General features: G+C 36.8%; 1 protein-coding gene across 1 annotated transcript in view; it reads right to left on the reverse strand.

Moving 5' to 3' along the window:
* ICA1L (islet cell autoantigen 1 like) overlaps positions 1-13,386 on the reverse strand; it is a 67,794-nt gene extending 54,408 nt beyond the window's left edge. The window contains exon 1 of the mRNA XM_081262195.1: positions 13,259-13,386. The gene's annotated coding sequence lies outside the window, so the exon portion shown is untranslated. The remainder of the gene's footprint in view (positions 1-13,258) is intronic.
* Positions 13,387-18,075: the final 4,689 nt, after the last annotated feature.

Raw genomic sequence — 18,075 nt, forward strand, 5'->3', positions numbered from 1 at the left:
CTCTGCGAGAAAAGAAGAAATGAGAGGTGAATGGCTACTAATCAGTTCCTAGAAGAAATGTTTAAAGCTTAATATATTGTGGAGTTTTCTATTTTTTTCATACAATACATTTGTATGTATATATCTGTATGTGAGTGTGTGCATGTACATGAACACTTATATACATAATATATTTAAGGTTATATTCTAGGCATACATGTTCATGGTTATCTTTTCTTAATTTTTTTTTTAGTTGTAGGTAGACACAATATCTTTATTTCATTTTTTTGTGGTGCTAAGGTTTGAACCCAGTGCTTCACGTGTGCTAGGTGAGCACTCTACCACTGAGTCACAACCCCAGCCCCTCAGAGTTAACTTTTTAATAAATTTTTCCTCTATCATGAGTATCCCTCTTTATTACTATTTAATCTTATTTTCTATTTTTTCTCTTATTGATATCCTGTAAATGTATTCAAAGGAAAGATAGTGTATCTATTTTCCCATGCCTTAATTTTCAACTTTTGTACTATGGTTTTATTTTAGGTGCATTTTAACATTTATGTATCTGTTTTCTTAGATAAAATGAATCAATTTACATTTAATATGACTAGAATTAAGCTTATTTTATCATCTTTATTTTTGTTATTGTTTTTCTTTGCTTTTTTCACTTTTTTTGCCATATATACTTTATTAGATATCCTGACAAAAACTAACATTATCACTACCCAGTAACAACCCAATATCATCTCAACCTGATTTTGTTGTATATATATTTTTTATAATCAACACACCAATTTTTAGCTCACCTTATTTCTTATATCCTATATTTTCCTTCTTTGTTTTAGCAAAGGCCTATTTTTAAAAATTAGTTCTTTTAGTGAATCCTGTGGGTAGTAAGTTCTCTTAGTATTGATATGTATGAAATTCTCTTCATTTTGCCTTCAAATTCATAATAGGTTAATGGTATATAAAATTCTAGGTTGGCAACAATTTTCCTTTTTAAATGTATTTAGTATTCTATGAAAGACTCATTGTTGGTTTATTCATTCATTTGTACATCTATTCATATATATATATATATATATATATATATATATATATATAGAGAGAGAGAGAGAGAGAGAGAGAGAGAGATGTGCCTTTATTTATTTTTATGTGGTGCTGAAGAATGAACCCAGTGTCTCCCACATAGTAGGCTAGTGCTCTACTAGCCTGCATCTCTATTCCATTTTAATCCCTTCCTCATTCCCATTTCTGAGGCAATCATTTAATGTGTTTAATGTATACTTTATTATTTGTCTTTAGCTACTTTCTTGCTACAAAGGCAGAGGTGAACAGATCCAGCATATCTCATGGCTCACAAAGCCAAAATTATTTCCTATCTGGTCTTTTATAGAAGTAGTTTTCAGACACCTAATCCAGGCCACAGTTCTCAAGCATAATCTAAAGAGTCAATATGTCTCTTTAACCTGTACTGTTTATATTGAGGAAAATGTCTATTTTTTTGTTCACATACACAAATACATATCATATACATCAAATTTTAATCACCTGACTAATCTTTCATCAACTGTCCATTAATTCAGGATTGATTTTGACTCTGAAAAATCAATGCATAGATTATAGACTGTTTTGTCTATAATATATTGCAGAGTTTTCACAGATGGAGATAAAATAAAGCCTACTGAAATTACCATATTAGGGACAACTGATAAAAAAACTATCAAGTCACAGACTGAGAATCTTCCCTTCTAACTGCCCTTAAGAATGGATGTTAGGAACTGGGATTGTGGCTCAGAGGTAGAGCTCTTGCCTAGCATGTGTGAGGCACTGGATTCGATTCTTAGCACCGCATATAAATAAATGAACAAAATAAAGGTCCATCAATGTCTGAAAAAAAAATTTTTTTTAAAGAATGGATGTTATAAACTACCAGCTTTACTAATACATTAGACTTGCATCTAAAGTTATAATCGTGAGTCTGTTAAGTTAGGTGACTTTAATTATTCTTTATCCAAATTTGGTGTCATTACTGAGATATCAGAATGATTACAGACTAGTTAAAATTTACAAATACATGGAGACACCAGAATTGGTGAAGAACTAAAGTGGCTGAAATTTCCAGTATAGTCCCAGTCAGGAATTGAGTTCTTTCCATATATTAATTACCAGCTTTGCTCTAGGTTTTACTTGTCGTTGTAGTAATAAACACCAATAAGATACTGATATGGGAAAAATCCAATTAAATGAAGACCTACATTTATCAAAAGTAGAATATGGCAATTACTTATCACTATTGAATTACAGTTCCCAAAATCCCATACTAATCAGAAAAATTGTCAACAAAGAAGTTATCATCCTGAGTATTCTTATAAAAAGACTAAAGCTTAATAATTTTTCAAAAAGAATTCAAAATTATATAAAAGATACTTTTTCTAGAGGGGGCTTAAGATATTTAAAAGTTCTGGATTATTTTAGGACTACTAGTTACCAAAAGAATAATCATTATACTTGTAGAACTCATGATTTTATTTATTTCTTTTTTTTCAGTGCTGGAGATCAAAACCCTTAGTTTTGGGGTTTTTTTTTTTTTAAGATTTTTAGTTGTAGATGGATACAATTCCTTTATTTACTTTTTAAAATTTTTTTAGTCGTAGAAGGACACAATACCTTTATTTATTTATATGTATTTATATGTGGTGTTGAGAATTTAACCTGGGACCTCACACATGCTAGGCAAGTACTCTACCATTGAGCCACAACCCCAGCCCAATACCTTTATTTTTATTTATTTATTTATTTTTTTAATGTGGTGCTGAGGATCAAACCTGGTGCTTCATATGTGCTAGGCAAGTACTCTACCCCTAAGCTACAACCCCAGCCCTCTTAACAGTTTTTAGAACATTTTCACATACTTTATTTCCTTTGATCCTTATAAATAGCCTCTGAGAGTAAGAAATGGCAAATTTTATTATTCTAGTTTTGTGGGTTTTGTTTGTTTGTTTTGTTTTTGGTACAGGGGATTGAACTCAGGAGCACTCAACCACTGAGCCACATCCCCAGGCCTATTTTGTATTTTATTTAGAGACAGGATATCACTGAGTTGCTTAATCCTTCACTTTTGCTGCGGCTGGTTTTGAACTCATGATCCTCCTCCTCAGTCTCCCAAGCTACTGGATTACAGGCCTGCGTCACTGTGCCTTGCTTACTCCAGTTCTTGTAGAAGAAGACAAGGCTTATGAAACAAGGGAACTTTCTCAAGGATATAGATAAAGAACTTCTTGATATTTTGCATACATCCAAGTCATTTGACCCTCTCCACATACACAAAGTAGTGTTCTTTTCTATTTTGAAGGTAGCAAACATGTGATTAAAATTTTCTCCTATCTTTTAGTTAACTAAAATATCCTGTATAAGTTTCCAAATTTTCCAGTAATCTACTTCCAAAAATCTATAGGTTTCCAAGAACTAATTTGCTACATTTGTATAGAGTGGTGTAAAAAATATAAACAAGTCATTAACAAAATCCAGTGCTGGAGATAAAAACCCTTAGCTGAATTTCTGGTTACAATAAAGTTTTTATAGAAGTAGTCTGTAATTTTAGTAGTCAACACAATTTTAGTCTTTAAGGAAGAGGCTATATAAAAAAGACAAATTAGATATTATTTTTTTCCAAAAATGATATGAAGCAGATTGTTATTTACTTTTTAGACTTTGACAGATTGAGCAATTACTATAAAGAAATACTTAAATTTTTTGTGTGTGTGTGGTACTGGTACTCAGAGCTTTACCTCTGAGCTATATCCCCAGTTCTGTTCTTTTTTTTTTTTAATATTTTTTAATTTTCAGTGGACACAATATCTTTATTTTTATGTGGTGCTGGGGATCAAACCCGGTGCCTCATGCTTGCTAGGCAAGCACTCTATCACTAAGCCACAACCCCAGCCCATCTGTTCTTTATTTTCAGGCAGGTTTTGTTAATGTTGCTGAAACTGGCCTCTAATTTATGATTTTCCTGCTTTAGCTTCTCAGGTAGCTGAGATTACAGGCCATGTGCTACTGTCTGACAAAGCTATAATCAATTTATTTATATACTTCAGTCAAATTTCAGAAAGAAAAAATAGCCTATGAGCAGCTTTTAAAATAGATTATTAGAAAATAAGATTTGAAAAATGTTAATGAAATCAATGAGACCATTCAAAATATAAACAATATATTAGGAAAGAAGAGGAAATAAACAAGGGAAGAAAATATTATTTTATCTCTTTGAAGGAATGACTTAAGTTGTACTTCAAATGTTCTTGATTCAACACTAAGTCTTTATCTTAAAATAATACTAAAGCTAGGGGCTGGGGTTGTGGCTCATCCACAGAGCACTTGCCTAACATGTGTGAGGCACTGGGTTTGATCCTCAGCACCATATAAAAATAAATAAAGGTATTGTGTCCAACTACAAAACTAAAAAAAAATTAAAAATAATACTAAAGCTAATCCTATATGAAACTTTAGCTTAATTGCAAATTTAAGGCCAGTACTTCTCCCAACCCTCTATGGCCAGTGTCCTCAGGTGCACAGCCTTGCATGTTATAAGGCTCAAATGAGCTAACATGCAAAATTGCTTTGGAAAACAAAGTTGAACACAAAACAGTTGGACCTCCATATCTGCCAGATTCAACTTCTGCAGATTCAACCACTCACAGGTGGAAAGTATTTGGGGAAAAAATTATATCCATACTGAACATGGACATACTTTTTTCTTTATCATCATTCCCTAAACAATAAAGTTATACTTTCACAGCATTGTATTGTATTAGGTATTGTAAGTAATCTAGAGTTGGTTTAGAGTATAAAGGAGGATGTGCACAGGTTATATGCAAATACTTTGTCATTTTATATAAGTAGCTGGGATTACAGACATGTGCCACCATGCCCAGGTAAGATCCTAAAGGTTTTTTGTTGTTGTTGTTGTTGTTTGTTTGTTTGTTTGTTTTCAGCAAGCTCTCCTTTATTCTGCAGTGAAGTCAATCAATCAGGCACTGAAGGGCTCATTTTCTGGATATGGAAATGGCCAGATCCCAAAGTTTTAAGAAAGAAAAAACAGTTTGCAAACAAAATACTGGGACTAAGTATAAGAGTAGATGTCTCAAAAGTAGCAAAACAAACTGTAAGACCAAAATCCAAACTGGAAGAGCACTAAAGGGAAGCTCAAGATTACAGCCAGACAGAGCAAGCAGTGCATAATCCAGAAGGAAGATGAATGACTCTGGAAAGGAAATCTCCAGAAGAAAGGCACAACTGAGTTTCACATACTCAAACTCACACAGCAGACTTGTTAGAGTAATTGGGGGAAAAAAATCAATGGTATATATGTATTCCAAAATTAGGTAATAAAAGACAAAGCTATTACACCAACAAAAATGAAAGGAAAGAATGTTAGAGAGGAGGTGTGGGTACATGGGCCTTTTGAGTTGTCTCAGGAGTTGAAAGTCCATAATAATGAAAACACTTAACTTGATAGAAACTATAATTTAGGGGAGGAAAATGAGGAAGAATGTTGGTGAAGGACAGCTAAATCCTCACCTACCAAAAGAAAAGTAGGTAGATATGCCTAAAATTAATATATCGAAAGGTAACATATAGCTGGGTGCAGTGGCACACACCTGTAATCCCAGCAGCTTGGGAGGCTAAGGCAGGAGGATTGAGAGTTCAAAGCCAGCCTCAGCAACTCAGGGAGACCCTGTCTCTAAATAAAACACAAAGAAGGGCTGGGGTTGTGGCTAAGTGGTTAGTGCCCCTGAGTCAATCCCCAGTACAAAAAAAACCCCACAAAAAACCACCACCAAAACCCCAATATATAAACATATGATTTAGAAGTATGGTGGGAAATAATCAGAGGAAACAGAGGGCTGAAGGTGCCATTGGAGATTAGAAGTAGGCAGAAGTGGGAAGACTGCTTCCCAACACTAAAATCCTTTAATCTTATTTGACTTTTAACAGTCACATGTACAACTTAAATGACAAATTATTTGGGGAAAAAAAAAAAAAACCCGAGTGTTATCTTTAGTAATTAAAACAAAATGGTTGGTACTGGTACCAGAACAGACAGATCAGTAGAACAAATGAAAAAAATATCCACAAAGAGACCAAAAAACACAAAAGAATTTATCATCTGTATCAAATTATCATACAGTTCATGACTTAAAACAGCACAACTTTATTCCCTCCCAATTCTGAAGACCAGAAGCCTGAAACCAAACTACTCTTAAGCTGTGCTGCCTTAGAGGCTCTACTGGAAGATACTCCTTCTTCCAGCTTCTTGTGGCAGCTGGTACTCTTAGCTTTTGACAACATCTCTGCCTCTGGCTTCATATTGCCTTCTCTGTGTGTTTTTAATCTTCCTCTGTCTTTGTGATAGTGTTTAGAGGAATCTGGTTTTTTTTTGTTTGTTTGTTTGTTTTTTTTGTGGTGCTGGGGATGAACCCAGGGCCTTATGCATGCAAGGCAAGCATTGTACCCACTGAGCTACATCCCCATGTGATAGTGTTTAGGACCTTCCCAGATAATTAAGGATAACCTCATTTCAACATCCTTAATTAAATCTTATCTGCAAAAACTTGACCTTGTTGGGGCTGGGGTTGTGGCTCAGCGGTACAGCGTTCCCCTAGCATGTGCGAGGTCCTGGGTTCAACCCACAGTACCACATATAAATAAATAAAATAAAGCTGTCATGTCCAACTGCAACTAAAAAATAAATATTAAAAAAACCCTTGACCTTGTGAGCTAATATTCCCATATTGCAGGGATTAGATTTATTATCTTTGGGGGTCACCATTCAGTCCACTGCAGTCAAAATGGCATTTCAAATCTGTATAATAGGGATATGTTATCCAATGAGTGGTGTTAGAACAATTTGCTGTCTGTTTGAGAAAAAAATTTTCAATACTTAAGACACCATAAGAATTATTAAAAATTTAAATGCAGGGCTGAGGTGTGGCTCAGTTCCAGAGTGCTTGCCTAGCAAGTGTGATGCACTGGGTTCAATTCTCAGCACCACATTAAAAATAAATAAATAAACAAAATAAAGGTATTGTGTCCATCTACAACTAATTTTTTTTTAAAATTTAAATGCTAAAAAATACTTAAAATGACACCATGAAAAAGTGTAGGTAAATGTTAAATTTGGGATCAGAAGTCTTTTCAACATGATAACAAACATGATAATCATGTAGAAAAAGACTTTAGATATCATAGAAGTTTTAAACTTATATATTTAAAATGCATAAGTAAAATCTGAAAACAATCTAACTGGGTATCATAACATGTAAAGAGGAAAGGGTTAGTATTTCTTAAATAAGTATTATAACTCAGAATTAACCACTGAAAAATAAGGACAAAAGAACAGGTAATTCACAAAAGAACTTCAAAAATTCAATGAATATACAAAAATGTTACTTAATCCCTTTTATAACTAAAGAAGTATAAATGAAAGAATAAAAGTCTGTCAGATAAGCAATGATTAAAAAGTTTAAGAGCTTCTGGGAAAGATGACAGAATAAATGTATATTCGACTCTTTTCCCTTAATTAAATACAAATAAACTTTCCCAAAATTAAATGCTAATAAATAAATGCCAGACACAATGAAATTCACATCAAATTTAAAGAGAACATCCAAATCGGACACAGAGCTCCTTTAATTTCAAGCAGATTCAGTTGGGCAACTTGAGAAAGTACTGAAGAACCACACCAATAAGTACTCAGTAACTTGAAAAGACAAGTCCTTGAAGGTGCAACAGCCAGAATTAGAGAAAACAGAAACATTCTACTGGGTGCCTATCTCCCTATCACCCGATAGCAAAAAAACTACTTAAAAAGGGATCCTGATGTTTAACATGGGGAATACGTCTTTTCAACTCTTCTGGTTTCCATGAGGAAGGTCTTTCCATGCCTCTTGCCCCTTCTCCCACTGTGAGAAACCTGACTGATGAGTTTACCACTGGTCTACATACCACAGCAGGGTAGAACTTCTATATTTTTTGACTGGTCAGAGCTAGATTATCAAAAGTCTTAAAATTGGAAAATATAGTCCCATTTTTAAACCTGTCACTCATCACTTGTAACCTACAAAAGGCAAAAGTCTCAGAGTATTTCTTCTAAAGATTTAAATTTTCATTTCAGATGGTATTTCAAACTCCGAACTGGGGGACAGAAGGATTATAAGCCCACTGATGCCATCTGTGTTAGTTTTGCATCTCTGTAACCATAATAGCTCACATAAACAACCTGAAGGAGGAAAAGTTTATTTTGGCTCATGTTTTCAGAGGTTTCAGTCCATGGTTAGTCTTCTCCATTGCTCTAGGTCTGAGGTGAGGCAAAGCATCATAGTGGAAGGGCATGTCAGAGGGAAGCTGCTCAGCTCATGGAAGCTACAAAGCTAAGGCTGAGCAGCGTTGTGGGGGTGGGTGCTGGGGAAAGACAAACCCTTCCAGGACACATCTCCAGTGACCTACTTCATCCAACTGTGTCCCACTTTCCAGTAGCCCATTCAGTCATCAATGGATTTAATTCACTGATGAAGTCAGGACCCTCACCATCCAATTATTTCATGAAAGTCCTATCTCTGAATACATGAGACTTTGGGAAACATTCCACATCTAAACTCTAACATCATAAATGTCCTCCAACAGATCTCTCAATACTAAAGCTAATATTTTAATCTCTATCTGCCTAACTCCTTTGGTTCTCAGGATGGGGCCGGACAAGTTGTATTGTGTATTGGACTCCCTAAAACCCCCAGTGGCCAGGATAATTTTTGTTTTTCCTATCTGGAGACAATGGGGGACTAAGAGGAAAACAGAAAGCTGGTAGTCAACCTTGCACAGCAGACTAAAGTAAGCTAATCACAGATCTACCTGCCTTACCTGACTGTGTAATCAATGATTAACCCATGCTGTGCAAAAGAGCCGAGAGACAGCATGTGAGGACCTTGGCACCAAGCAGCCAATTACTGAATGAAAATAAGTATCCAGTCTCCTACCCCAGACTCCAAGGCAGTTATTGAAATTACCAGGTAAGCAAGGATGGGTTTAAGATAACTACTTATACCATTCTTGGGGGGAAAGGCAGGCCAGAATAGAATTGGTCCATTCAACAAGAAACACCATGAAAAAGTAGCAATGTAAGAAAAAGGAGGTCCTACCATAACATGAAAAAGAGAAAATACATACTCATGAAAATTGTTCCCAGAAATAGAAGGATAAAGAATGGTTCTGCATGCAGATAAAAAAATATAACTCTATACAATAGATAAAAGACAACTGAAAGAAGCAAGAGATAAGAGACAAAACATACTACTGAATTTAAAACAACTACATGAAGAACAGATATTTCATAAGACCAATTTAACATGGAGAATGGGTCTGGGGAAATAATTAAAAAGTGAAGATTACAGGCAAAAGGGGTTACATTTGAACAAGCTGGTTAGATAAAACAAGGATGACAAATTTGAAAGGTAAAAAACTCAGATCTAATGTAAGTAATACTCCTGGATTAAGACAGATATTTGGAATAGCAAAATATGCAAAGGTATAGAGCTGAAAATTAGAAGGGCTCATTATGTTAAAAAAAAGTCTTCCTTGATTGAGATATATCATGGAATGTTGCTAAATTTTAAGAGAAAAGAAAGAATGCTCTTAATATCTGAGCAGAAACAGGACCATCAGAAAATTAAGTAATTTATGCTGGCATCAGACATTGCCTCAGTTATATTAGGTAGTAAAAGTGAAGGGCTGGGATGTACTCAGTGATAAAGAGACAGTGATAGTGATGGCCTGGGTTCCTCCCCAGCACTACAGAAAAGACAGTGCTATGTATAGTGCTGAGGGAAAAAGAATATGACATGGAATTTACCAATCATGTGGAATACAATTTTAATGGGTATATAACATTATCTTGTGTGGACTGCATAATTTATTTAACTGACTTATCAATGGATATTTAGATTGTTTTCAGACTTGATAGTATTTCAAACCAGGCTACAATGAATAAATATGTATTTATATTATTTAAAATACTTATATTAGATAAACTTCTGAAAGTATAGAAATGGAAGCACATGGTATGTGCATTTAAAAATATCTTCATTTTGCTGTGTTGTACTGCACAGATATTTTTCCATTCAGCATTATTTTTCCAACAGCATATGCTCACTTTAGTGTCTCTGTGTCACATATTGGTGATTCTTGAAGTATTTCAAACTTTTTCACTATTATTATATCTGTTATGATGATCTGTGACCAGTGATCTTTGGTGTTATTATTGGTTTTAGGGTGCCAGAAATAGCCATATCCATATAAAACAGTCAACTGTTTTGTTTTTTGACTGCCACACCAGTAACCCCTACCTCTACCCCATGGTCTCACTCTCTTTCCTCAGGCTTCCCTATTCCCTGAGACAGAATAATATTGAAATTAAGCCAAACAGTAAACCTTCAGTAGCTCTAGGAGTCAAGTGAAAGGAAGGGTCGGAGGTCTCCCACTTTAGATACAATGCTAGAAATGATGAACTTAGTGCAGAAGGAAGGTTGGAAGCCAAGATAGACTGAAAGCTAGACCTCCAGTAGCCTAGCTGTGAATGCAAAAGAAAAGTTACTGAAAAACATTAAAAGTGCTACTCTAGTGAACACACAAATGATAAGAAGCAAAATAGCTTATTGCTGAAATGGAGAAAGTTTTAATGGTCCTAGATAGAAGATCAGACCAGCCGCAACACTTCCTTAGCCAAAACTTAACCCAGAGAAAAGCCCTCACTCTCTTCAATTCTATGAAGGTGGAGAGAGGTGAGGAAGCTGCAGGAGAGAATTTTGAAGCTAGCAGAAGTTGGTTCCTGAGGTTTAAGGAAAGACTCCGTCTCCATAACATAAGGTACAAGGTGAAGCAGCAAGTTACCCAGAAGACAACTGATACAGGGGCTAAACTCAACAACAGATTTTCAATGTAGCTGAAACAGCCATCTATTGGAAGAAGGCACCTAGGACTTTCTATTAGATAGAAAGGAGTCAATGCCTGGCTTCAAAACTTCAAAGGACAGTCTGACTTTCTTGGGGTGGGGGGGGGGGATGAGGGTGGAGGTAATGCAGCTGATGATTTGAAGTTGATGCCAGTGCTTTTTTACCCCTCAGAAAATGCTAGGGCCCTTAAGTATCATACTAAATTTACTTTGCCTGTGCTCTATAAATGGAAAATTAAGCCTGGGTGACAGCACATTGGTTTATAACACAGGTCTTTGGTTGGATCTCCAGCAAAATAATAAATAAAAATTAGAAAAATACTAGAAAGAACTATCACAAAATGGTAAGAGTGGATAATGATGGCTGTTGTAAATATACAGTTACTTGAAGCTTTTTCTATCACAAATAAATTAGAAAAAAATTAAATTCTAGCATTATATGCAAATAAGTCAATAATGGCAAAAAAAGATATATAGAAGATGACTGAATTTAAGAAGTCTGAAAAGTTTTATTTCAGGAAAGAAGACAAGACTTAAGGGATGAATGAAAAACAGACAAATTTAATAAGAGATTAAGGATATTATTAAATGACAAAGCCTGGTTCATCTGAGGAAACTTTTCCAGTTCCAGACATATTTGAAAGTCTTTCACACATCCCATCTGTTGTTAAAGAACATTTAAAAAAATTAAAATTTTAAAGGAGGTACAGTGAGTACTGAAACAGGTAAAGTATAAAAGAAAAAATTTAAATTGTAGAATATACCACACAATAAAACCGAAAAGTATCTGTATAGAAAAAAAATAGTACATTATCTATTTATATGTAATATTTAATATTTTGATGTATGGTTCCAGTTCATCACTGGTATAAATTTTGTTGTATTGTTTTATGATAAACATTTATAATAAAAATAAGGCTTCCTACTTTTTCCACCAGTCTCATGTTTGCAGTTTTTGCCCTTTAGACTAGCTGATCTCTGAGCACCCTCCTAATTCTAAAATCATAATGAGGAGTTGCCTGGAAATTATAATTAATAGTAATTAGAAGAGTGCCTGCACATAGCTGTCTCAATGGCAAGATGTGTAATCATTTTGCACTATTAAATCAACATAAAGAGCTCAAAGAATATGTTAGGCACAAATAACAAAAAAACTATTTTAAAGCGTGGTCATATAAAAAATACATGACATTAAATGTTTATTTAGCTGATAAGTGTATACTTAACTCCTACCAAAGAATGAGGAACCTGTGGCTACCCCATAAATATTGATGGGATGATGATTAAAGCAATATCGCCTTACACAGTACATTGTCGAGTCCAATCAAATAAATCAATACATAATACTTAGAAAAAAGAACCCAAACCACGGAGAAACGTTATCTTCCCAACAGCTATTTTAGTGACCCATAGTTTATAACAGCTTTTATGCTTTGTGCACTAAGATCATCTATTACATGGAAAATAATCCCACCCCCTCTACTGGCAAACGCACAGCATCGCTGGTTAGTTGAGAGCGGGATCTCCCGCCCCCACCCCTTTTCTCCATCTTTCTCAGAGCATCAGGTATCCGACCACTGACATCACGGCCCAGGATACCCAACACAGGAGCTGGATCCGTGCGGAGGGGATGGGTTCTCCTTATGGGACCAGAGGATTAATGCGCGGACCCCTCCGAAGCAGGTGCATTCCGCAGTTCACTCCAAACCGCACATTTGCTTATGTTTTGTTTTACCGATAGATCGCCAGTTACTTTCTAAGGAAGACATTCCCATAATAAAATAATAATAAAATAAAAATAAAACAACATAAATGTTTTGAACAACTAATAATAAAAATTTAAAAAAATAAAATAAAACAACATACAAACAAGGCCAGCAGTAAAGCACCTGAAGGCTGTGAGCATCTGCCTCTAAAGAAGCGCTCTCCACCTTCGGGAGAAACCACCCAACCAAGCCTTAGGCCGCCGTGCTCCTTCTCCACGGGCGAGCGTGGGCAGGCGCCCCGTCCGCCCGAGAGGACCCCGCCCCGCCCTGGGCCACTCGGTGCGGTGCTGCCCCGAGTCGGCCCGGAAGAGCGCGGGTCCGGGCTTCGCCCAGGGGGAAGGCCGCAGGGCCCGGCCCTCGAGGAACCGAGGCGGCCAGCGAGGCCCCGGGGACCGCGTGCGGGTGGCGCCCCTGCCTCCCGGCATCGCCATGGGAACCCAGGATTTGGCCTCCGGGCCGGACCGCAACCCCAGAGGGAGGCGACGGGAGGGAGGCCGCAGACGCTCACCGCGACGCCGGAATCGCGCCGCGCTGGTCCTCCGCCGTCTCGGGTCGCGCGGACGTCCGTCCCGGCACCCGTTCCAGCCGCCGCCCGCGAGCCCGCGACGCTGTCGGGCCGCTCCCTCAGCCCGTGCCCTCCGCACCGGAGCGTGGAGGTGTCGGGCTCCGCTGTGGGAGGCGGGAGATTTAAACCCCGCGGCCGGGCGCGCGCGTGAGCAGCGCCTCCCTCTTCGCCTCCGCCCAGGCGTCCGCCGCCCCTCGGTTCCGCTAACCGCACGGAGGCCGGGCTCGGAGGGCGCCACTGTCCGTCCACTCGTGAGTGAACTTCTGGCTTCTCTCTGTGCCTTCTTTGCCCAAGTCCTCTTTGCTTAATAAAGTGAAGTGACTGGCACCAACTGGCGAGAACGTCACTACAAGGAACTGATTGTGAGACCTCTGAGGCGGCGGTAAGTGGAAGGAGTGCTCGGCTTCCTTTCCGAGCCCCGCGCCCTCAGCAGGGTCCCTCCCTGCCTCGCTGAGCCCTCACTGCACCAGCCCGGCCCTCGGCTGCGGGGCCTGCGAGGCTCGAAGCTCGCCTCCGCCATGGCCCGCGTTCTCAAAACCAGGGCTATGCAAGCGGTTCAAGTGCTGGTTTTTCTTATTTTAAATATTTAAAGAGTTGTAAGTTCACAACTGATAATAATTTAGCTCCAAACGCACATATAGATAACCATAATTTTTTTGTGTGTGATTAACGAGTCTTTAAGAGTAAAAGATAAATTCTGAGCCTAAAAGTCTCAAAAAAAAAATTGGAAATAAAATGGAGTTGGAGAATATAACGCCAAGTAAAGTAAGCCAATCCCCCAAAATCAAATGCTGAATGTCTTCTCTGATATAAGGATGCTGATTCATAATGGGGATGGCGGGGAGCATGGGAAGAATAGACAAACTTTAGATAGGGCAAAGGGGAGGAAGGGGAAGTGAGTATGGGGGTAGGAAAGACAGTGGAATGAGGTGGACATCATTACCCTAAGCGCTTGTATGAAAACACAAATGGTGTGACTCTACTTTTGAGAAATTGTGCTCTATTTGTGTAATATGAATTGAATTGCACTCGGCTGTCATATATAAACTAATTAGAATAAATAAAATTTAAAAAAAATTTAAAAGGAAATGAGGCAAAAATAAAATTGCATTATTGGTGGAAGATAATTTAATAAGCTCAAAGTGCTTTCTTTTTAAAGGTGACTAAAATTGTAAAATGTGAATTCATTGTGTGTGGGGGGGAACTAGATGATAACTAAAGGTGTGTAAGATTATTGAAGACATAAAGATGGGGTAAGAAGTGCTTACTGTAACACCAGAAAAAAAAGTAGTTGTGGAATAGAAAAAAGGGAACTAGGGTTGGCTGGGGTTGTGGCTCAATGGTAAAGTGCTTGCCTCCAATATTCGTCGGGCCATCAGGAAATAAATAAAATAATAATAATAATAAAAGAATAGAAAAAAGGGCAAACTACTTATAAAGGGTCAGTTTGGAATGAAAATGAATTTAGATTCTTATGCTATTTGAATCTCAAAGAATAGTTGAAATTATATGCAAAATTTTGGTATGTCATTTTTTTGGAGGAAAAAGTCCACAGCTTTGCTGAGGGCCATTGCCAAGTAGGAATGAAGCATCGAAATTTCCTTGCCAGTGTACCCCATGTGAAATGGATTTCCCTGTTGACATTGCATGTAAGGTGACCTTGCTCAAGGAGCAAGGCGGATCCAGGTTTAGAGCTGATCAGGTTTGAGGAAGTATCCCAGTCCTTTAAGGCGTTCAGGTTTAAGACAATAGGGGTTTTAGGGAAGTTGGAGGTTGAAGATTATTGCTGCTGGGATTAGGGTGTTCCTGCTGCTTGTTCCCGTTGAGTTCTTGTGAGATTCAAATGGGATTTTGGAAAAAAGCCTGTGGAGTAGGTGAATTGGGCGGCAGAAGAACTGGGCTTTCCCCAGAACGTGTGTAGAGGCCGGTGTGAGTTCGGGAATAAAGAATTGCTGTTTGAATCTACAAAGCTGTGTGGTGGCTCGTGATTCTGTGCCCAGCCAAGACATTGGCACAGCTTTTCTTGGATTATTTTTTAATACTTTTGTTGTTTTTCATTATAATTACACATTATAGTAGAATTTCTTATTACACATTCTCTTCTACATGGTCAATTTCATTCCCTAGTATCTCCCCTTTCCCTCATTCTGGTCCCCTTCCTCTACTCTATTGGTCTCCTTTATATTTTCATGAGACCCCACCCCACTTTTTTTTTCTCTCTCTTTCTAGTTTCTATATGTGAGAAAACATACCAACCACACTTGACTTTCTGAGTATGGCTTACTGTGTTAACATAATACTCTCAAGTTCCATCCATTGTCCTGCAAGTGATATAATTTTGTTCTTCATGGCTGAATAAAACTTCATTGTGGGTATATACCACATTATCTTTATCCATTGCGGACAAAATCCAGATTTTTTAAAGAGTAAAGAAATTAGCATTTGGCAAACTTGCATGATTACTATACTTCTTTGGGATGCTTTTCCTGACTCGTAGTTTGGTGTCCTTCCCACGGGTCACATCATGCTTTTCATTCAACACTTACCTATATTGTAATTATCTACCCGATTTTCTTTCCCATTAGATGCTGAGCTGTTCCAAAGCTGCTCCAACTTTACAAATTTCCACAACCTTATCTCCTAGTACTGTGCCTAATATATACTAGGTACTGAATTTCATCAATGAATAAATTGAAAAATGGTTAATTGACAACTGAAGGATACAGTATAAAAATCTAAAAAGAACTGCACATCTTTCTTCCAAAGGCATAAATAACTAACATAGTAAGCAAAATAACTTAAAATGTTGCCATGCTTATGATAAATTCCTGGGATATTTTAGGCAATGCTGTTCCAGTGGTCTGCAATTTATTACAAGAGAATGATAAGCTACCATTTTCTGCTTTCATCTGAAACAGAAAGGTCCTCCAAGTAACACACCAGAAGTCGGGACAGTGGCTGTAAGCCAGGCCTGAAGGTTTTGTTCACTTAATTGGGTAAAATTATAGAAAGATACATGTTTCTAGGATACCATAAAGTGTAGCACTAACACATAATCAGTTTTTCTTCATAAATCACTAAGTGTCCAAGTGGTGACACAGTATTGGAATGATTTTGGCAAACAATGCAGCTACTGATGCTCCTACTGAGCAGGAATTAGGTCTTACTCATGATGTTCATTGTTTGTGGAATGAATAATAATCTTCCTTTAACTGTTGGATTGATAAAGAGATGTTTAAATGATTTGTATTAGTCCCTTAATAAATAAAGTAGGCAGCCCAGTAGTTAAGTTTTAGTGTTTCATTATTATTTTAGAAAATTAAAAGATTAAAATGCTTTTGAAAGGGTTTAATTTAATTTAGAAGTATAAACATTTATAGAATTGCCATTTCACTACCAATATATAACATACTTACACTAGCATAAACAGTATTTTCTTCCATCATATACTTCAATAAGCTAACTAGAAAAAATCTTAGATGAATTGGTATATGGGGCTTCACAAATGGGTTCCAAACCATTCAAAGATCTTGAAAGAATAATGATCTTTATTTTTACATTTGCAGTATGAGGCAAACCTCTCCTTAACCTCCCCAATGAAGCCTCAATTGATATTAAGAAATTAAAATTATTCTACCCTTTGTATGGTTTTACATTAATCATCTATGAAGCTGAATATCATAGAAATTGCTTCATTTCTTCAAGATCTTCCACTTTCTTTCAGTCTGTTGGATCTTACCAAGGAACTTAGCATTACAGGTTAGTGGCAAGAAGACATGGAGAGCTATCTTCCCATAACAGTTAACTACTTTAATGCAAGCTAAACATGTTCTCCCTACCCTACATTTTGGTTTTTTTTCATGTAAGGCTAGAATTAGACACAACATTACTAAGATGGCTTTTTTTAAAAATGTGAATTATTAGAGACATTTTAAACCGTATTACCTCCCCCTGAAACAACCATTGAATTAGGTATTACTAAGACACAGGCATGTTATTTATATTTAACTGTACATAGGATTGCTTGACATGTTTCCAAATTTTCTATCAGATTGTATCTAACAAGATCAGTTCTCTGTGGTCTTTATTATTCAAAGGTATGTCTGCTAGCTCCATCATAAATTGGCCATGTACATTCACACCAGGCACTTAACCTGTCTGGACTGTGGCTTCTTTTAATAACATGAATAACATAATTCAATTATATGAATGAATAACAGGGTAATTTCTAATGTTCCTTTTTGCTCACATACAATTATGTAATACAGAAATGGATCTTTATACATTATTAATATGTAATATGTTTAGTGATACATTAAAATTTTTCTTTCTTTTTTGGTTGGGCTTGAGATTGAACTTAGGGCCTTGTGCATGCTAGGCAAGTACTCAACTAGACCCCCAAATTGGATTAGTTTTAAAGACAAAAACACATAAAGCTGAACATATCTTTATGGTAATTTAGTACCAATAAATGGCATTTAAGTTTATATATAACCATTCTTTTATGTAAGTGAAGACATTTTTACACTTATTTTTAAAAAATATTTTTAGTTGCAGATGGACACAATACATTTATTTTATTTATTTTTATGTGGTGCTGGGGATTGAACCCAGTGTTGCAAACATGCTAGGCAAGCTCTCCACTACTGGGCCACAACCCCAACCTCCACACTAATTTTTTATACTTACAAAAACTGCATGATGTAAGAATTGGCAGAATTGGTTCAGTGGTAGTGTTCATCTAGCATACCCAAAGCACC

This window comes from Spermophilus citellus (genome assembly GCF_964194105.1).
Source record: "Spermophilus citellus genome assembly, chromosome: 11".
Taxonomy (NCBI): domain Eukaryota; kingdom Metazoa; phylum Chordata; class Mammalia; order Rodentia; family Sciuridae; genus Spermophilus; species Spermophilus citellus.